Source organism: Bufo gargarizans, unplaced genomic scaffold (genome assembly GCF_014858855.1).
Source record: "Bufo gargarizans isolate SCDJY-AF-19 unplaced genomic scaffold, ASM1485885v1 fragScaff_scaffold_347_pilon, whole genome shotgun sequence".
Lineage (NCBI taxonomy): Eukaryota > Metazoa > Chordata > Amphibia > Anura > Bufonidae > Bufo > Bufo gargarizans.
The window spans coordinates 270,955-291,912 of record NW_025334099.1 but is presented as its reverse complement, the minus strand read 5'-3'; the positions used below and the strand labels follow the sequence as shown (position 1 = coordinate 291,912).

The 20,958-nt window shown below is 48.3% G+C and overlaps 1 protein-coding gene across 1 annotated transcript in view; it reads right to left on the bottom strand.

Moving 5' to 3' along the window:
- Window positions 1-20,958, bottom strand: part of LOC122922423 (Myb related transcription factor, partner of profilin) — a 91,660-nt gene that overhangs the window by 15,251 nt on the left and 55,451 nt on the right. The gene's annotated exons all lie outside the window — the stretch shown is intronic.

The window sequence follows — 20,958 nt, the reverse complement described above, 5'->3', positions numbered from 1 at the left end:
TGATCATTGCACATGGAGGGGGCACTTACTTTCCCCACAAATTCATATTGTAAAGTGAGTCTGTCCCCTCTTCTGGTCACGTCATCTCCCGTGATGGGTCCACAGGTTAGACCTGCGTAAGAAGCGTCTTCTTCCAGCAAAGTCAATCAAATACTGGAAGAAAGCGCCATAAGCGCCTCCGCCGAGTGAGGTCACTGCAGGCAACGCGCTGTGACAAGACCTCATGGCGTTATGTGTCCCTGCCCGACATCGCCCTCGTGAACTGTACTTACAGCATTCATGACAGGGACACGTTCTACCGCCGTGAGGTCTTGTCACACAGCTCAGGCCGGGAGATCGCGCTCCCACAGTGACCTCGCTCAGCGGAGCCTAAGGGACACATGTCCTACCCTACATGACTTCACCCTCTGCGCTGCATTCATTCCCGCAGCGGTTTTTGTACGCAGCGCTCAGCAAATCTGCAGCTATTCAGTCAGGTGTGAACCTGGCCTTAGGGTGCGCGGCTGTTAATACAGTACATAACACAACCAGGATCAGTAGTAGTGTTGATCGAGCACCATAGTGCTCGGGGGCTCAGGCCGAACACATCGGGATCCTCGGGGGCTCAGGCCGAACACATCGGGATGCTCGGGGGCTCAGGCCGAACACATCGGGATGCTCGGGGGCTCAGGCCGAACACATCAGGATGCTCGGGGGCTCAGGCCAAACACATCGGGATGCTCGGGCCGAACACATCGGAATGCTGTGGGGCTCAGGCCAAACACATCGGGATGCTCGGGGGCTCAGGCCGAACACATCGGGATGCTCGGGGGCTCAGGCCAAACACATCGGGATGCTCGGGGGCTCAGGCCAAACACATCAGGATGCTCGGGCCGAACACATCGGAATGCTGTGGGGCTCAGGCCAAACACATCGGGATCCTCGGGGGCTCAGGCCGAACACATCGGGATGCTTGGGGGCTCAGGCCGAACACATCGGGATGCTGTGGGGCTCAGGCCGAACACATCGGGATGCTGTGGGGCTCAGGCCAAACACATCGGTGCATGGAAGTCAATGGGAGAACCCGAGCATTACACCAGGCACCGCCTGCTCTGAAGAGGGGAGGGCGTCTGGTTCATATGAAAAGGTCAGAAATTTATGGAAACACGACTGAAATGGTTCGGGAACAGCACGGAGAGGACGTCTGGATGCATCTTAGACTCCCAGGTCGCTGCTGGGAACGATGTTGTCCGAGTAGTGCGCCACTTACAGACTGACAATAATACGCAGAAAACCGAAGATAAAATCGATTTTAGAGGAAAAATTGTTAGGAAACATTCTTTCCTGTATATTCAATTGTATATAAAGTGCAAGTGCTGCCAAAAATTACAAGGAAGAGGCTCCGATACAACCTGCATATCACATAAAGGAGGGCCTCATTCACATCGTGGTACAATAGTTCAGGTAGTGGGACTCCTACACATAAAGCCTATGTACTAAGTGAAAGGGCTGCCAAAAACTACAAGGAACCGACGCTCCAATACACCCTTTATTACACATAAAGGAGGGCATTATACACAGCCACGGCCTGCTGGTGACCCTCAAAAACATTATGGGCAAGGGCCTGCTGATCTGACCCTCTAAAACATTTGGCGCAAGGGCCTGCTGATCTGACCCTCTAAAATATTTGGAGCAAGGGCCTGCTGGTGACCCTCTAAAACATTAGGGTCAAGGGCCTGCTGCTGCTTTGGTGACTCTAGATAACCTGGGGACAATCGCACGTCCCCGTGATGGCGACAATCCATTCGGATGTCTGCCCTATCAACTTTTGATGTTAATTTGAGCCCAAACCATGTAGCCCAGGGATGGGCAAACTGCGGCTCTCCAGCTGTTGTAAAGCTACAACTCCCAGTATACCTACAGTTATCAGCCTACAGCAGGGCATGATGGTATTTGTAGTTTTACAACAGCTGGAGAGCGCAGTTTGCCCATCACTGATGTAGACCATGGGTAACGGGGGAATTATGGTTCGATTCCAGAGAGGGAGCCTGAGAAACAGCTATGGCTACCACATCCAAGCAAGGCAGCATGCACGCAAATTACCTATTAGGTATAATTAGATGAGGACCTGCAGATGAGCTGACCCAGTAAAAGATTTTAGGTGCAGCCCTGCAGGTGAGCTGACCCTGTAAAACATTATATGCAAGGGCCTGCAGGTGAGCTGACCCTATAAAACATATGCGAGAGCCTGCTGGTGAGCTGACCCTCTAAAAGGTTGTAGGTGAGGGTCTTCAGGTGAGCTGACCCTGTAAAACATTTTATGTGAGGGCCTGCAGGTGAGCTGACCCTCTAAAAAATTATATGTGAGGGCCTGCTGGTGAGCTGACCCTGTAAAACATTATATGCAAGGGCCTGCAGGTGAGCTGAACCTGTGAAACATTATATGCGAGGGCCTGCTGGTGAGCTGACCCTGTAAAACATTATATGCGAGGGCCTGCTGGTGAGACTGACCCTGTAAAACATTATATGCGAGGGCCTGCTGGTGAGACTGACCCTGTAAAACATTATATGCGAGGGCCTGCTGGTGAGACTGACCCTGTAAAACATTATATGCGAGGGCCTGCTGGTGAGCTGACCCTGTGAAACATTATATGCGAGGGCCTGCTGGTGAGCTGACCCTGTGAAACATTATATGTGAGGGCCTGCTGGTGAGCTGACCCTGTGAAACATTATATGCGAGGGCCTGCTGGTGAGCTGACCCTGTGAAACATTATATGCGAGGGCCTGCTGGTGAGACTGACCCTATAAAACATTATATGCGAGGGCCTGCAGGTGAGCTGACCCTGTAAAACATTATATGCGAGGGCCTGCAGGTGAGCTGACCCTGTAAAACATTATATGCGAGGGCCTGCTGGTGAGACTGACCCTGTAAAACATTATATGCGAGGGCCTGCAGGTGAGCTGACCCTGTAAAACATTATATGCGAGGGCCTGCTGGTGAGCTGACCCTGTGAAACATTATATGCGAGGGCCTGCTGGTGAGACTGACCCTGTAAAACATTATATGCGAGAGCCTGCTGGTGAGCTGACCCTGTGAAACATTATATGCGAGGGCCTGCTGGTGAGACTGACCCTGTAAAACATTATATGCGAGGGCCTGCTGGTGAGACTGACCCTGTAAAACATTATATGCGAGGGCCTGCTGGTGAGCTGACCCTGTGAAACATTATATGCGAGGGCCTGCTGGTGAGCTGACCCTGTGAAACATTATATGCGAGGGCCTGCTGGTGAGACTGACCCTCTAAAACATTATATGCGAGGGCCTGCAGGTGAGCTGACCCTGTAAAACATTATATGCGAGGGCCTGCAGGTGAGCTGACCCTGTAAAACATTATATGCGAGGGCCTGCTGGTGAGACTGACCCTGTAAAACATTATATGCGAGGGCCTGCAGGTGAGCTGACCCTGTAAAACATTATATGCGAGGGCCTGCTGGTGAGCTGACCCTGTGAAACATTATATGCGAGGGCCTGCTGGTGAGACTGACCCTGTAAAACATTATATGCGAGAGCCTGCTGGTGAGCTGACCCTGTGAAACATTATATGCGAGGGCCTGCTGGTGAGACTGACCCTGTAAAACATTATATGCGAGGGCCTGCTGGTGAGACTGACCCTGTAAAACATTATATGCGAGGGCCTGCTGGTGAGACTGACCCTGTAAAACATTATATGCGAGGGCCTGCAGGTGAGCTGAACCTGTAAAACATTATATGCGAGGGCCTGCAGGTGAGCTGAACCTGTAAAACATTATATGCGAGGGCCTGCTGGTGAGACTGACCCTGTAAAACATATGCGAGGGCATTATATGTTGTAAGCATGTTGATATGATGGAAGAGGAGGAGGATGAGAAAATGAAGATTTAACCATATCCCCTTTCTTGTGGTGGAAGGGGTGCAGGGAATACAGTGTATTCAGTACATTATAAACAACACATGTAAAGTGCCTTTGTTCGGCCGCTTTCCTCTGGTGGAGCAGAGAAGTCAGGGGCAATCCAGGCCTTGTTCATTTTTATAAGCGTCAACTTGTCAGCATTTTCAGTTGACAGGCGGATACGCTTATCTGTTATAATGCCCCCAGCAGTACTAAATACCCGCTCAGACAAAACGCTGGCGGCAGGGCAGGCCAGCACCTCCAAGGCATAGAGCGTAAGTCCGTGCCACATGTCCAGCTTGGACATCCAATAGTTGTAAGGCACAGAGGGATCACTGAGGACGCTGACACGGTCTGCTATGTACTCCTTCACCATCTTCCAAAATGTTTCCCTCCTTGTGACACTAGGCCGCTCATCAGGGTGAGGGTGCTGGCGGGGAGTCATGAAACTGTCCCAGACCTTGGAGAGTGTTGCCCTGCCTCTGTAGGAACTGTTGTGTGTTCCCCTCGTCTCTCCTCCTCGATTGCCCAAGGAAGTAAGGACTTTTTCAACAAGGATTCTTCTGGTATTGCACCGTTTTGCTCGTCCTCTCCACCAGAGGAATGAGAGGGTCGAGAAGGGTGAACAACCAGTAATCCGTGTTGTCTAAAATGCGTATAACACACAGCCTAACATGAAGTCAGCCATGTGTGCCAGAGTAACAACAGGCAAGACTTCGCTGTCGTCATCAGGAGGATCACTCTCAATATCCTCATCCTCTTCCACCTTTTTGGCCCACCCACGCTGAACAGATGGAATTAAACTTCCATGGGTACTACCCTCTGTAGCGGTGGCAGCCGTCTCCTCCTCCTCCTCTTCATGGTCCAATTCGCACTGAGAAGATGAACGGAGGGTGGTCTGGCTATCACCCTGTGTAATGTCTTCCCCCATTTCCACCTCTTCCACATGCAAAGAGTTTTCCTTAATTGTGAGCAGCGAGCGTTTGAGTAGACACAGAAGTGGGACGGTGACGCTGATAATAGCGCTATCGCCGCTCACCATCTGTGTTGATTCCTCAAAGTTTCTTAAAACCTTGCAGAGGTCAGACATCCATGCCCACTCCTCGCTTGTGAAGAGCGGAAGCTGACTGGAAAGGTGATGATCATGTTGCAGCTGGTATTCCACTACTGCCCTCTGCTGCTCACAAAGCCTGGCCAACATGTGGAACGCGGAGTTCCAGCGTGTGCTCACGTCCTACAACAGCCGGTGAGCTGCCATTTTCAAGCTCTGCTGCAGCGTTGACAGACCGGCTGAAGCTGTCGGTGACTTGCGGAAATGTGCACACACGCGGCGCGCCTTCACCAGTAGCTCAGGCAAATTGGGGTAGATTTTGAGAAACCGCTGAACCACTAGGTTGAACACGTGGGCTAGGCATGGGATATGTCTGAGCTTGCCGAGCTCCAAAGCCGCCACACAGTTACAGCCATTGTCAGACACAACCATGCCTGGCTCTAGGTTGAGTGGCGAGAGCCACAGCTCGGTCTGGTCCCTTATCCCCTGCCATGCTCGTCGGCGGTGTGCTGTTTGTCCCCTAAGCAGATCAGCTTCAGAACGGCCTGTTGCCCCTTCCCCACTGCAGTGCTACACTGCTTCCAGCTACCGGCTGATGGCTGACTGGTGCTGCAAGAGGATAATTCAGAGGTGGAAGTGGAGGAGAAGAAGTGGGGGTTGGAGCCACTAACGTAGGTGCTGGCGGAAACCCTGATTAACGTAGCACCGGTGCCATCCCAGGGTATGACTCGCTCCCGGCGTCCACCACATTCACTCAGTGTATCATCAGGGAAATGTAGCGTCCCTGGCCGAATGCACTTGTCCTTGTGTCCGTGGTTAAGTGGACCTTTCCAGTAACTGCATTGGTGAGGGAACGTGTGATGTTACGGGATACATGCTGGTGTAAGGCGGGCATAGCACACCTTGAAAAATAGTGGCAGCTGGGGACTGCGTAACGCGGGACGGCCGCCGACATCAGGCTCCGGAAGGCCTCAGTGTCCACAAGCCTAAATTGCTAAATTTCCAGGGCCAGTAATTTGGAAAGTTGCGCATTTAGTGCTATGGCCTGTGGGTGGGTGGGTATTTGCGCTTGCGTTTAAAAGCCTGGGGTAAGGACATTTAGATGCTGCGCTGGGACATGGAAGTGGATGTGGTCGCTGATGGTGCTTGCAAAGGTCCAGGTGCAGGGCAGGAGGCATCCGGACCTGTGTCTCCGACAGGGGAATGGCCAGCATGTAACACAGGGGAAGAGGAGGCAGTGGTGTGACCCGCAGACACAGATTGTGGACCCAGGCGTTCGTCCCACTTATTACGGTGCTTGGATGCCATGTGGCGGATCATGCTGGTGGTGGTGAGGTTGCTCATGCCCCGGCTGATTTTCGTATGGCACAGGTTGCAAACTACTATTCTTTTGTCGTCCGCACTTTCCTCAAAAAGGCGCCAGACTGCGAAACATCTACCCATTGGCAAGGGATATTTACGCAGGGGGGTGCTCCGGGGAACAGTTGCGGGCCTGTTTGGGGTGGCCCGCCTTCTCCCTTTTGCCACCCCACTGCCTCTTCCAGCCTGTTGCGGTGCTGCGGATCCCTCCCCCTCTGTACTGCTGTCCTCGCTCGGCTTACTGGAAGCATTATCTGCTGCAATCCAACCGACCACCTGGTCGCACTGACTTGAAGAGTGGTGTCCTGCGCCGCCCTGCAAACTGGGACATGAAGCTCGGTATCGTGGATGATTGTTTTTCTTGTGCTCTGGCAGCAGGCACAGTCTCACCGCGCCCAGGGCCACAGCCAATGCGTGCACCATCAGCATCACGGCCACTTCCCCGTCCCTTACTGCTCGCCTTCTTGGAAGTGTATGCGAAAAAAAATGTACAAAGGTATTTGTGATAAGGAAACGTTATACAGGAAATATCCCGCAGGTAATGTCACTGTTCGCAGTGTCTACGGAAAAAGTACACTGGATGTCACTGACATTTTAGGGATGTGCACAATTTACACAGGAGATGTGGCGCAGATAATTTAACTGTCCGCAGCGGCATATTACAAAAAATATAAATTGCTGCCACACACAACAGTCCTTAAAAGGACTTTTGGGTCTCTGAAAAGTTTTTCTGTATACAAATCTTCCTATTACACTCCCTACACTGTCTGTCCCTGACTATGCTCCGCTCTCCCCGACTACGAATGAGCCGAACATGCATCATTGAGGGCTATATAGCACCCGATGACGCGTTTCAGCCAACCAATCACTGTAATACCAGTAGACAACATGGCTACGGCATTACAGTGAGGACAGTTCTGGAGCATGGCGCTCGAGCACATGAGGTACTCGGCCAAGTACCGCCATGTGCAGAGCATCAAGATGCTCGAACCGAGCATTCTTGATCATCACTAGCAACCAATATTTAATCCAGAAAACTATGGCGGCCTTATAAATAATACTTCACTTTTTTTACGCAGTAATAAGATGTGGCCCCCAAGGGTCAAATGATAGAAAGCGATCAGCAGTGCGCGATAAGGGAACGGTCTTACTGCTTCAGAAATGCACAGGCTCCCAATCACCTTACCCTAGTTACCCCTACTTGGCCTGAGCCATTCTTTACACCCAGATAGCGGAGCACTCGCCCGGATAAGGGCGGCCCCTCTGAGCCGTCAGTGTCAGCTCCATTCAGGAATGTGCAGCAGGTTCCTCCCGATGCGTTTCCTTGGGTCGTATAACCCAACTCATCAGGGAACTGATGGGAAGCCGAAGCAGAAAATAAATGCGGCAGGTAGGTCACCTGACGTAATATCCACAGCGGTTTGTCGATGCCAACACCGGCGAGGGACGAGGTACCAGGTACCGTGCATCTCTGAAGTGGTAAGACCGTTCTCTAAGGGTACTTTCACACTAGCGTTAGTTTGATCTGGCAGGCAGTTCCGTCATCGGAGAGTACCTTTATCGCTCACTACTGATCGCTTTTGTATATCATTTGACCCTTGGGGGCCACATCTAATATATAAAGCTGAGTGTATGTCCGCTAAAAGAATCCGCACTGTCGCTGTAAGACACTCTCCTGTTCCGTGATCCACTGGGGCCCCCAGGGGTCCTCGTGGGGCTCCCCATTGGAGTAGCGGGACAGGTCACGCATGTGCCTGGGGAATCTTCAGTTCCGACTCCTTTGTGGGCAGACGCGGTAGTGCGTCCGCATGGTTGCCGGAGAGGAAGATCGCGAGGGTCTTGGAGGCAGATTGACCGGATTGGTGGCGGCACACAGCGACCGGTCTTGTCTCTGGTATCACCTGCGAGTTCCGTTCCAGCGTCCATGCCGATGCGATCCTCAATTATCTCTGGAGACTTCCTCTGCCTTCCTCGATTTATCTCTGGAGACTTCCTTGATTTATCTCTGGAGACGGCCTCTGGATACCTCATCTTTGCTGAACAGTTTGTCTCATGTATGACCTTGGATTGGAACCTGGAAATCCTGACGTCTCATCCCTAGCTACCAAGTTACACGGACTATACATGTGTGTGACGTATGTGGAGCAGCGCGTGACGTATACATGTGTGTGACATATCTGCAATGTGACAGGAAGATCTTCTGGCTATGTTTGCTCGGAGATGATCATGTGACAGTGTTTGTATGCAAGGTTAGGTTGTGCAGGGGGTGGGGAAGGGCAGATTATTCACACCCACAAATATCCATGGGGGCGGGCTCAGGCATTGTTGGTACACGCCCCCACAGCTTTGCTGCAGCATGCAAACAAAGCATGAATAACAGAACCTTGCAAAGGTAAGTATGTTTTGTTTTGTTTTTTTCAAGAAATTAAGCTTATAGGGGTTATTTTAAATTAAGCTTATAGGGGTTATTTTTATTTTCTTACAATTGTTTAAGCCAAAATCAGGCATTGATGATAAGAGGAGAAACTACTCACCATGTGCACAGGCCCCACCTCTGGGACCCGCACCTACAAGGAGAACGGAGCCGGGGAGAGTTGTGGCTGGAGGACCCCGGGTTTCCCAGGGTCCGTCCACCACCAGGCGCAGCTCCCCCGCCTCTACCACTGAAGTGAATGGGAGCGCACTGTGCATGCGCCCTTCCTCAGAGTCTTCTATAGCCACAATACATGCTGAGGATTCTGTGCATACACATCTGCACCATGTGCTGAGAGAGCGGCCACACCCACCAATGACAGCCAAAGGTTGCCTATTTTACTGAATGGCCGCGGTGTCTGGTGGGAGAGGCCTGGATCATTAGGAGAGCAAGAGTGGATACGAAGCAGTGTCTGTCCCTAACCCACCGGTACAGCCACACATTTTTATTTTCTTACAATTTTTTTACCAAAATCAGGCATTGATGATAAAAGGAGAAACTACTCACCCTTCCCCTGCATGCATTTTGGGTGTAAGTGACCAAGCTATTTTTTTCAATTTTGTCTCCTTCCAAGATATAGAACTTTTTTTCCGTTTTCTGTCAGCGGAGCTGCATCAGGGCTTGTTTTTTGCAGGACAAGTTGCAGTTTTTAATGGCACAATTTTGGAGTAATTTATTGAATAATTAAGTACGGATTGGTTCTTTGCCCTCTAATTATATTCCTAATGTAGCGAGTTGGGGATAATTAGCATATACAAAGTGGTGGGGTGAACTCGTAAGACATGCATACCCCACACTGGATCAGTGCTCTCATTAAGAGTATTGCAGGTTTGATACCTTTTAATGGCCAACAAAGATAGAAGTAATGAAGTTACATAGTGAGTTTTCGAGACCTCACCAATCCCTTTATCAGGTGTACTGGGAGTACTGGGAAGAGACTGGTGATGTCTCGAAAGCTCGCTATGTAACATCATTACTTCTATCTTTGTTGGCCATTAAAAGGTATCAAACCTGCAATACTCTTTTTCCGTACGCCTCCCACAACGGCACTTCAGCAGGAGGGTACCCGCCCCCAGGGACAGGAAACGACGTAGAAAGCCTCCTCTCCATTACCTTCTCCAGTCGTTTCCTGTCCCTTGGGATGAGTGGAAAGCTGGCAGGCTCCCTCCTGCCGAATTTCCATGCGCCCAGCCTGCAGTGAGTATTCCCTGCTTGTCAGGAGGGCTGTGGCAGAGCGGCGGGCGCGATACGGCTCCCACCGCATGCTTGTGGCGTAAGTTCTGAGTTCAAGCAGCCCCCGGACGGTGCACGGGCTCAGGGGAAGCTAGTTGCAGGGTCAGAAGGCGCGCGGGATCTGTGGGCCGAGATCTCACGAGGTCCGGTCACGTGACCTCGGCCGGACCACGTGACGCGCAGGCAAGTCATGTGACAGGAAGTGATTCAAATTTGGCGGCGGGAAGCTGCAAAAACGCTGCAAAGTGTCTCCAGCAGAGCAGAGTGGATGCCTCATCATGTCTCTGCAGCAGGAGAAGCCTTCCGATGCCCCTAAGGCCCCAAGACCGGTAAGCCTCCTCCTCTGGAGTAGTTTATATATACTATCCTGGTGACGGTTACCCCACTCCTTCCCCTGCACTAAAGAGTGGGGAATCTGCACAGAAGAAAAAATGTGCTATTTGCAAAAAGCATCTGGCAGGACATAGCAAAAAAAAAAAAAAACTATCTGCCAAAAGTGTACTGACAAAATAATGGCTGAAGATTCCCCTTCTCTAGTGGAAAATGTACCATCCATTATAAGAGAAGAAGGGAGTTTAGCAGTGGAAGCAAAAATGGCGTATTTTCCCCAAAAACCTTCCACTTCTAAAATGGTCATGGAACCCCAGATAGAATGGGATATGGAGGACGACGATTTTAATGATTCGTCGGACTCAGGATCCTCCTCTGATGAGGAAGTCAGCGGTCCGTTATGCTTATTAGAAGACATTGACGGTCTCTTGAAGGCTAGAAGATCAACTCTGAATATTGAGGAATCTAGACAGTCACAGTCGGTTCAGGATCAGATCTTCAAAGGGCTGGGTGATAGGAAGAGGAGAGTGTTCCCCATCCATGACAGAATCCGAAAGTGGAAGGACCCAGAAAAAAGGGCCGGTTCTTCAAAAAAACTTTAAAAGGAAATATCCCTTTAGCGAAGGAAGATTCGGCTCTTTGGGATAAAACACCAAAGGTTGACGCCCCTGTTGCGCGAATCTCCAAAAAGGCAGCCTTGCCTTTTGAAGATGTCGGCTAATTAAAAGATGCTATGGATAAAAAATGCAAATCCGTACTTAAAAAATCTTGGGATTCCAATACCGCTATGTTGAGGCCTAGCATAGCTGCCACCTATACAGCTAGATCTCTGGCTCTCTCAGCTGGAGGAGCACCTGGTCTCTGACACCCCCAGAGAGGATATCCTGGCCTCCTTGCCGGTTTTGAAACAGGCCTCTAACTTCCTGGCAGATGCTTCTGCCGATCTTGTAAAGTTATCAGCTAGGTCAGCGGCTCTTTCTAATACGGCAAGGAGGTCACTCTGGTTACGCTCTCGGTCAGGCGATACCGCTTCAAGAATAAACTCTGCAGTATCCCTTGTGAAGGAGATCATCTATTCGGTTCAGTCTTAGACAATATTCTTGAAAAGGCATCTTATAAAAGAAAGGGAGACCAAGAAGGAAGGGGATTGTACTCCCCAATTTCTCTCGTAAAAAAAACAAAATGTCTCCTTCAGAGCAATAATCAATCTAAGGCTCCTCAACAAGTATATAAAATACAAAAAGTTCAAAATGGAGACTAAGATCTACAGTGAACCTTTTAACACAAAACTTCTCTATGGTAACACTCAACCTGGCGGACGCAAATTACCATGTTCCGATCCATCAGAAACATCAAAAATATCTACGTTTCACCAATTTCAGGGGAGAGCGTCTTCTCCATCTCCAGTTTCAGGTGTTACCTTTTGGCCTGGCTTCAGCACCCAGAGTATTCACAAAGATTATTGCATAAATCTCAGCTTTTTTCCACCAGAAGGGGATAAACTTCTTCATACCCTATTTGGATGATTTTCTCATTACAGCAGCCTCCCAGACTCAGTTGCAGTTACAAGTGAAGTTTGTCCTGGAGACCTTAAGATCCCTAGGTTGGAAACTAAATCTGGAAAAATCAAAGCGATCACTCAGCCGAAAGATGACCTTTCTAGGTATTCTTCTGGATTACAGCCAGATGACCTCTTTTCTTCCAGAACAAAAGATTCGGGACATCAAATCAAAAATTTCCATCTTTTTACGCCAGAGAAAGGTCACGTTCCGAAGAATTATGAAAATTCTAGCAGTGATGACGATTCCTGCGCTGAGATGGGCCCAGGCTCACGGGAGACCACTACAGGAATTCCTGCTAAAACAGTGGAACTAAAGCATCTTCTCCCTGGAAAAGGCTGTTACCTTACCTCCAAGGGTCAAACTCTCCTTGGGGTGGTGGCTGAACGAAAAACTTAGTCAAGGGGGTCCCTTGGAAGCTCTCCAAATCAGATAGTGATAACAAAAGACGCAAGCGGGACAGGCTGGGGAACCCATTGTCCGGGTCAGCTGTTACAGGGGTACTGGGATGCAGAGACCCTACCCCTTTCTTCAAATGCCAAAGAGCTTCTGACCGTGTATATTGGCCTCATTCGAGGACAAAACATAAAAATCCTCTCCGACAACTCCACCACGGTGGTATATCTCAACAAGCAAGGAGGCACAAGAAGCAGTTCCCTTTGTCAGATAGCATCTCGGATCTTTTCTTTGGCAGAGTCAAACATCTAGTCCATAACCGCTGTCCACCTAAAGGGGGACGAGAACACACTGGCGGACTTCCTAAGCAGGAAGAGAATTTGGCCAGGGGAGTGGAGCCTCAAAAAAGCGGTGTTCCAGAACATCTGCAGCAAATGGGTAGTCCCAATAATAATAAAAGAACAAACATGTGGACCTTTTCTATTCCCTCTCTGCGAGGGACCATCTGGTGAGAGTGGATGCCTAAGCGGGTCCATGGCCGTTGGGTCTGCTCTATGCGTTCCCCCCTTTCCAACTCCTACCAAAGGTTCTGGCAAAGATAATAGAGGAACGAGCCCATATCATCCTAGTGGCACCATACTGGCCCAAAAGGCCTTGGTTCTCTCTCCTTCTGAACCTCTCCAAGGGGGACTTCTGGACCCTTCCACAGTCTCCGGACCTCCTCCATCAGGGCCCAGCTTGGCATCCAGCAATCTGCCGACTACAATTGACAGCGTGGAATTTGAGCACTCCATTTTGAAGTCCAAGGGCTTCTCTGATGCAGTTATCTCCACCCTGCTCTCTAGCAGAAAGCAAGTAACTTCCAATATCTACTGGAGAACTTTGAAAACCTTACTTTCATTTGCCAAGGAATCCTGGAATCCCACTCTTCCCCCAGATATGAGGGTAATCCTAGACTTCCTTCAGAAGGGGCTAGATAAAGGTCTTCGTGTCAGTACCATCAAGGTCCAGATTTCAGCCCTTAGTGCCTTCTTGGATATGAGATTGGCGGATTTGGATGTGGTCAAGAGGTTCATAAAGGGAGCCAGCAGACTTCACCCAGTTACTTGATCTACGGTTCTGCCTTGGGAACTTAATTTGGTCCTTTCCGTCCTTATGGACCATCCCTTTGAACCTCTTGAGTCAATCCTCTTAAGGTTGCTGTCCTTTAAATTCGCTTTTCTCATAGCTATCACCTCAGCTAGGTGAGTGGGAGAGATCCAGGCTCTTTCATGCAGACCTCCATACCTATCCATCCTTGACGTTAGAATTATATTGAGACATGAACCCTCCTTCTTACCAAAGGTATTCTCAAAATTCCACTGCCAACAGGAGATTTCCTTACCCACCTTCTGCGCAGGGGCAAAATCTTCAAAAGAAAGACGTTTCCACCATCTGGATGCACGCAGATGCATACTTGTCTATCTGGAAGCCACAAAAGGACTGTGAAAATCAGACGTCTTCTGGTCCAGTATGCAGGCCAAAATAGGGGGCAGGCAGCATCAAAAGCCCGCTGGATAAGAATGACCATTGCAATGGCCTATACAGTTAAGGGTCTTACTCCTCCAGAGGGTTTAAAAGCCCATTCAACCAAAGCGATATCCACCTCTTGGGCATAATCCGCCTCCTTGTCTCAGATCTGCCAAGCTGCTACATGGTCAAATCCTTCCACCTTTTTCAACCACTATAGGTTGGACGTTCAGTCGTCAGCGGCAGTCCCCCCCTAATGGATTCCTTTGTTATTCCTCCTGCTGAAGTGCCGTTGTGGGAGGGGTACGGAAAAGATGATAATTACTCTTACCGGTAATTGGATTTTCGGTATAGCCTCCACAACGGCGCTGGGTTTTTCCCACCCATTGTTTGCTTGTATTCTTTTGTCTATTATAACTTGATTCATATCTCCCTACAAATAAAAGGCTACTTCTTCAGCATCATCCTGGTTCCTTTGGTACTCACTGGAGAAGGTAATGGGGAGGAGGCATTTAAACTTCTGCTTTCTACATCGTTTCCTGTCCCTGGGGGCGGGGGGGGGGGGGTACCCTCCTGCTGTTGTGGAGGCTATACGGAAAATCCAATTACCGGTAAGAGTAATTATCATCTATTTTGTTTCTCTTATGAGAGCACTGGTTTTCTATTGGCCAACACGGTACCAGACTTTTTCCTTTTTCTTTTTACCCCACACTGCACATCCTTAGGGTTATTAACCCTTGTTCCACTGAGAAGATCATCCAGGCAGGATGTTGTCGGTCACTATCTCTCTCTTGTATCAACCTTGAGAGGCATCGACCATGTGCTATGCGGGTAGCACCCCCTTTGTGTATGGGATTTGTCTGCTTTACCTTATATATATTAATCACACTTAGTAAGTACTTTCATCACTTAGCCTGTGTAAGCCTAACTTATTCTCAAATCTTCGAATTCATGTTAAAACAGGTACACATAACTTACTGATTCACTTTTATTAACTCTTTCGGGGGGGGGGGGGGCAGCAAAAATGCCACTGAGTCTTTACACCGGTCACCCCTGCTGATCAGCTATTCGAGTTGGCAGTGGAATCAGCATTTAAGTTTCGGGAAACCCATTTAACTTTTGTTAACCATTTACTAGTCCCACAAAGGGATTTTAATAGAGGAGCTTTAGATTGCGTCTATAATACATTACGTTGCTTATGCAATATATTATTCAGTCAGTGCTGCAGTCGGCACCAGTGTGGCACAGCGTCACAAGTCCCTAGGCTGCCAAGACAACAGCACCCCGCGGTCTCAAAACTGAGGGAATCCGCTCTCTGTAACCGCTTAGATGCTGCAGTAGCTTTTGACCGCAACATCCAAGGGGTTAAACAGACCATTGCTTCTGCTGATCTGGGCCATTAGAACAGGAGCCTGGCGGTAATGTAAGAGCCAAGCGCAGCCGCTCTCCGCAGCGCAGGAAGCGTTATTCTAGGCTGCTGTAAAAAGGCTGTGGCGGACTAGAATAAAGACCATTAAGGATTGCAGCAAGTGTCGCTGCCTTCTCTAACAGCTGATCGGTGGGGGTCCTGGATGTCGGACCCCCACCAATCAGATACTAGTCATCAGCATTTAAGTCTCAGAAACCCCCTTAAGGACAGACTTAACTTCTCTGTTTTTGAATCCACTCCTGGTTTTGTCCTTAAAAAGCCATTAGGGTGCATGCACACAGCAGTGCGGCTTATGCAGATTTACATCTCCACATGTTACTTGCAGATTGTGTAGTGGGTTGTGACATTTGCCCCAGATCTGCACAAACACTTAACATGCTGTGGATTTCAAGATCTGCACCACAGTGAATTTTTGCATGGAACATTTCTGCCTCATGTTTTCTGTCCATGTATGCACTACTTTTTTGCGGTGCGGACAGATCACAGACCCATTCAAGTTGAATGGGTCTGGATCTGTCTGCGGCTGCCGCACGGATGTTGCCGTGCATTGGGGACCGCAAATTGCAGTCCCCAATGCATGGAACGGCCGTGTGCACGAGGCCTAAAGCATAGGGCTAGTCATGGCTTTACTCTCCCAGATAAACCCGAGAGCATAAAAAGATGTAAAGCCCATAAGTCGGACCTAGATCATGGTTTAAGGACATGTCCCAAAGAACCGGGTGGAAACGGGCAATCTCACCGGGTTTAAATATGAATGTTCACCCAAATATTTTTTATTTTTAATGTTAAACACCTTTTTTCGGCATGTGTTTGTTTCCTGAGGATTCCTGTTGAGGTAATTTCACGCTTGCGTTGCTGGATTCCGGCAATCTGTATGCAAACGGACAGCATTTGTAGACGGATCCGGATCCGTCTCCCAGTTGTCATCCGCAAAAACAGACCCGGTATTTACCTCTCTCTCATTTTTAAAGGTCTGCGCATGCACAGACGGCAAAAACCGGATCTGTTTTTACGGAACACTTGGGGCATTAATGCATTTATATGTAAAATAATGCCGGATCCAGCAAGTGTTCTGGAATTTTGGACGCAGCATGCTGCGGTATTTTCTCCGTCCAAAAACCGTACAGTGACTGAACTGAAGACGTCCTGATGCCTCCTGGATGGATCGCTCTCCGTTCAGAACGCATGGGGATGAAACTGATCTGTTTTTTTCCGGTATTGAGGACGGAACTCAATACCATAAAAGTTTAACGCAAGTGTGAAAGTACCCTTAGTTAAATAAAAAACCTGATTAACCCCTTAAGGACCTCCACCGTATATGTACGGTGGAAGTCCGGTCCCCAAACATGGGACCCACTAACATGTGCAGCGGGCGCCTATATTAAATAGCAGAGACCCGCTGCACATGTAGGCTAATCGCATACATTTTCCCCTTCAGATGCGGTGGTCAAATGTGACCACGGCATTTTCGCAGTCCTGAGATCGGGGAACCAGTTCTATCTGTGAAATAGCCGAAGCCTCAAGCAGGCTTCAGAGCTTATTTCAGGACTATACCGATACAGGCCACTAGGTGGCAGCATTGTATTGGTATAGTGCAGGGATGCCCAACCTGCGGCCCTCCAGCTGTTGAAAAACTACAACTCCCATCATACCCGGACAGCCTTCATCTCACAGCCTACAGCAGGGCATGGTGGGAGTTGTAGTTTTGCAACAGCTGGAGGGCCGCAGGTTGAGCCTCCCTGGTATAGTGCAAATGAAGTCTTCAATGATGGCTATTTAGCCATCAATTACCACAAGGGGCAATCTAATGATCGGCAGTTAGTGTCACCTAAGGCGACTTACAAATATATAAGAATTTTTTTTTTAAAGTTCACCGGCTTTCCTTAAAATAAAAATACTTAACCAATAAAAAAATAATAATCATGGGCATCGCCGCGTGCGAAAATGCCCATACAATTAAAATATAACAATATTAATGGGATACGGCAAACAGGGGAAAAAATTGAAACAGCCAATTTGCCATTTTTTGTCACTTCAACTACCCAATAATTTTTTTATAAAAAGTGATCAAAAAGTCACTAAATAGAACTGATCGTCCTGCAAAAAATGACGCCTCACACAGCCCCGTCCACACAACTACAAAAAAGTTATAGGGGTCAAAATATGGTTCTAAACATTTTTTTTTCTTTTTTTTCCCTCAAAAGGATTAATTTTTTTTTCAGTATTAAAACGCAAGAAAAATGATACAAGTGTGGGATTGTTGTAACTGCACTGACCTGGAGAATGAAGATGACAGGTGAACGATGTAAAAAAGAAAAACGTTTTTTTCCCAATTGTAAACCATTTGGAATTTTTTTCCCCACTTCTTACTACACGGTGCCATTAGAAAGTACAACTTGTCCCACAAAAAATAAGCCCTCATTAGGCTATGTGAATGGAAAAATAAAGTTAGGACTATGGAAAGGCGCGGAGTGAAAAACGAAAACGCAAAAATAGAAAATCTCAGGGTCCTTAAGGGGTTGAAAAAGTAAAAAAAAAATAAAAATCTGTACAAAAACTCTAGGCGTAGAACCTGCTAGACGCTGAAAACACACATCGGTATTTTGTGGCATTCTACACTTTGCCATTTAGTTGCATTTTACACGTGTTTTCCTTTATTTTGTTTTGCGGTAACCACTAGAGGGAGCTCACTACCTACAGATTATACAGCCACCACTAGAGGGAGCTCACTACCTACAGATTATACAGTCACCACTAGAGGGAGCTCACTACATACAGATTATACAGCCACCACTAGAGGGAGCTCACTACATACAGATTATACAGCCACCACTAGAGGGAGCTCACTACATACAGATTATATACAGCCACCACTAGAGGGAGCTCACTACATACAGAATATACAGCCACCACTAGGGGGAGCTCACTACATACAGATTATACATCCACCACTAGAGGGAGCTCACTACATACAGATTATACATCCACCACTAGAGGGAGCTCACTACATACAGATATACATCCACCACTAGAGGGAGCTCACTACCTACAGATTATACAGCCACCACTAGAGGGAGCTCACTACATACAGATTATACAGTCACCACTAGAGGGAGCTCACTACATACAGAATATACAGCACCACTAGAGGGAGCTCACTACATACAGATTATATACAGCCACCACTAGAGGGAGCTCACTACATACAGAATATACAGCCACCACTAGGGGGAGCTCACTACATACAGATTATACATCCACCACTAGAGGGAGCTCACTACATACAGATTATACATCCACCACTAGAGGGAGCTCACTACATACGATTATACAGCCACCACTAGGGGGAGCTCACTACATACAGATTATACATCCACCACTAGAGGGAGCTCACTACATACAGATTATACAGCCACCTAGCCTAAAGGGAGGGAGCTCACTAGCATACAGATTATACAGCCACCACTAGAGGGAGCTCACTACATACAGATTATACAGCCACCACTAGAGGGAGCTCACTACATACAGATTATACAGCCACCACTAGAGGGAGCTCACTACATACAGATAGCCACTAGAGGGATTCACTACAGATTACAGCCACCACTAGAGGGAGCTCACTAGCATACAGATATACAGCCACCACTAGGGGAGCTCACTACATACAGATTATACAGCCACCACTAGAGGGAGCTCACTAGCATACAGATTATACAAGCCCCACTAGAGGGAGCTCACTAGCATACAGATTATACAGCCACCACTAGAGGGAGCTCACTACATACAGAATTATACAGCCACCACTAGGGGGAGCTCACTACATACAGATTATACAGTCACCACTAGAGGAGCTCACTAGCATACAGATTATACAGTCACCACTAGAGGGAGCTCACTACATACAGATTATACAGCTCACCACTAGAGGGAGCTCACTACATACAGATTATACAGCCACCACTAGAGGGAGCTCACTACATACAGATTATACAGCCACCACTAGAGGGAGCTCACTACATACAGATTATACAGCCACCACTAGAGGGAGCTCACTGACATACAGATTATACAGCACCACTAGAGGGAGCTCACTACATACAGGATTATACAGCCACCACTAGAGGGAGCTCACTACATACAGATTATACAGCCACCACTAGAGGGAGCTCACTACATACAGATTATACAGCCACCACTAGAGGGAGCTCACTACATACAGATTATACAGCCACCACTAGAGGGAGCTCACTACATACAGCTTATCAGCCTAGGCAAGCCACCACTAGAGGGAGCTCACTACATACAGATTATACAGCCACCACTAGAGGGAGCTCACTACATACAGATTATACAGCCACCACTAGAGGGAGCTCACTACATACAGATTATACAGCCACCACTAGAGGGAGCTCACTACATACAGATTATACAGCCACCACTAGAGGGAGCTCACTACATACAGATTATACAGCCACACTAGAGGGAGCTCACTACATACAGATTATACAAGCCACCACTATAGGGAGCTCACTACATACAGATTATACAGCCACCACTAGAGGAGCTCACTACATACAGATTATACAGCCACCACTAGAGGGAGCTCACTACATACAGATTATACAGCCACCACTAGAGGGAGCTCACTACATACAGATTATACAGGCCACCACTAGAGGGAGCTCACTACATACAGATTATACAGCCACCACTAGAGGGAGCTCACTACATACAGATTATACAGCCACCCACTAGAGGGAGCTCACTACATACAGATTATACAGCCACCACTAGAGGGAGCTCACTACATACAGATTATACAGCCACCACTAGAGGGAGCTCACTACATACAGATTATACAGCCACCACTAGAGGGAGCTCACTACATACAGATTATACAGCCACCACTAGAGGGAGCTCACTACATACAGATTATACAGCCACCACTAGAGGGAGCTCACTACATACAGATTATACAGCCACCACTAGAGGGAGCTCACTACATACAGATTATACAGCCACCACTAGAGGGAGCTCACTACATACAGATTATACAGCCACCACTAGAGGGAGCTCACTACATACAGATTATACAGCCACCACTAGAGGGAGCTCACTACATACAGATTATACAGCCACCACTAGAGGGAGCTCACTACATACAGATTATACAGCCACCACTAGAGGGAGCTCACTACATACAGATTATACAGCCACCACTAGAGGGAGCTCACTACATACAGATTATACAGTCACCACTAGAGGGAGCTCACTACATACAGATTATACAGCCACCACTAGAGGGAGCTCACTACATACAGATTATACAGCCACCACTAGAGGGAGCTCACTACATACAGATTATACAGCCACCACTAGAGGGAGCTCACTACATACAGATTATACAGCCACCACTAGACCCACTAGAGGAGCTCGGTACATAGAGATTATACAGTCACCACTAGAGGGAGCTCACTACATACACATTATACAGCCACCACTAGAGGGAGCTCACTACATACAGATTATACAGTCACCACTAGAGGGAGCTCACTACATACAGATTATACAGCCACCACTAGAGGGAGATCACTACATACAGATTATACAGCCACCACTAGAGGGAGCTCACGACATACAGATTATACAGCCACCACTAGAGGGAGTTCACTACATACAGATTATACAGTCACCACCAGAGGGAGCTCACT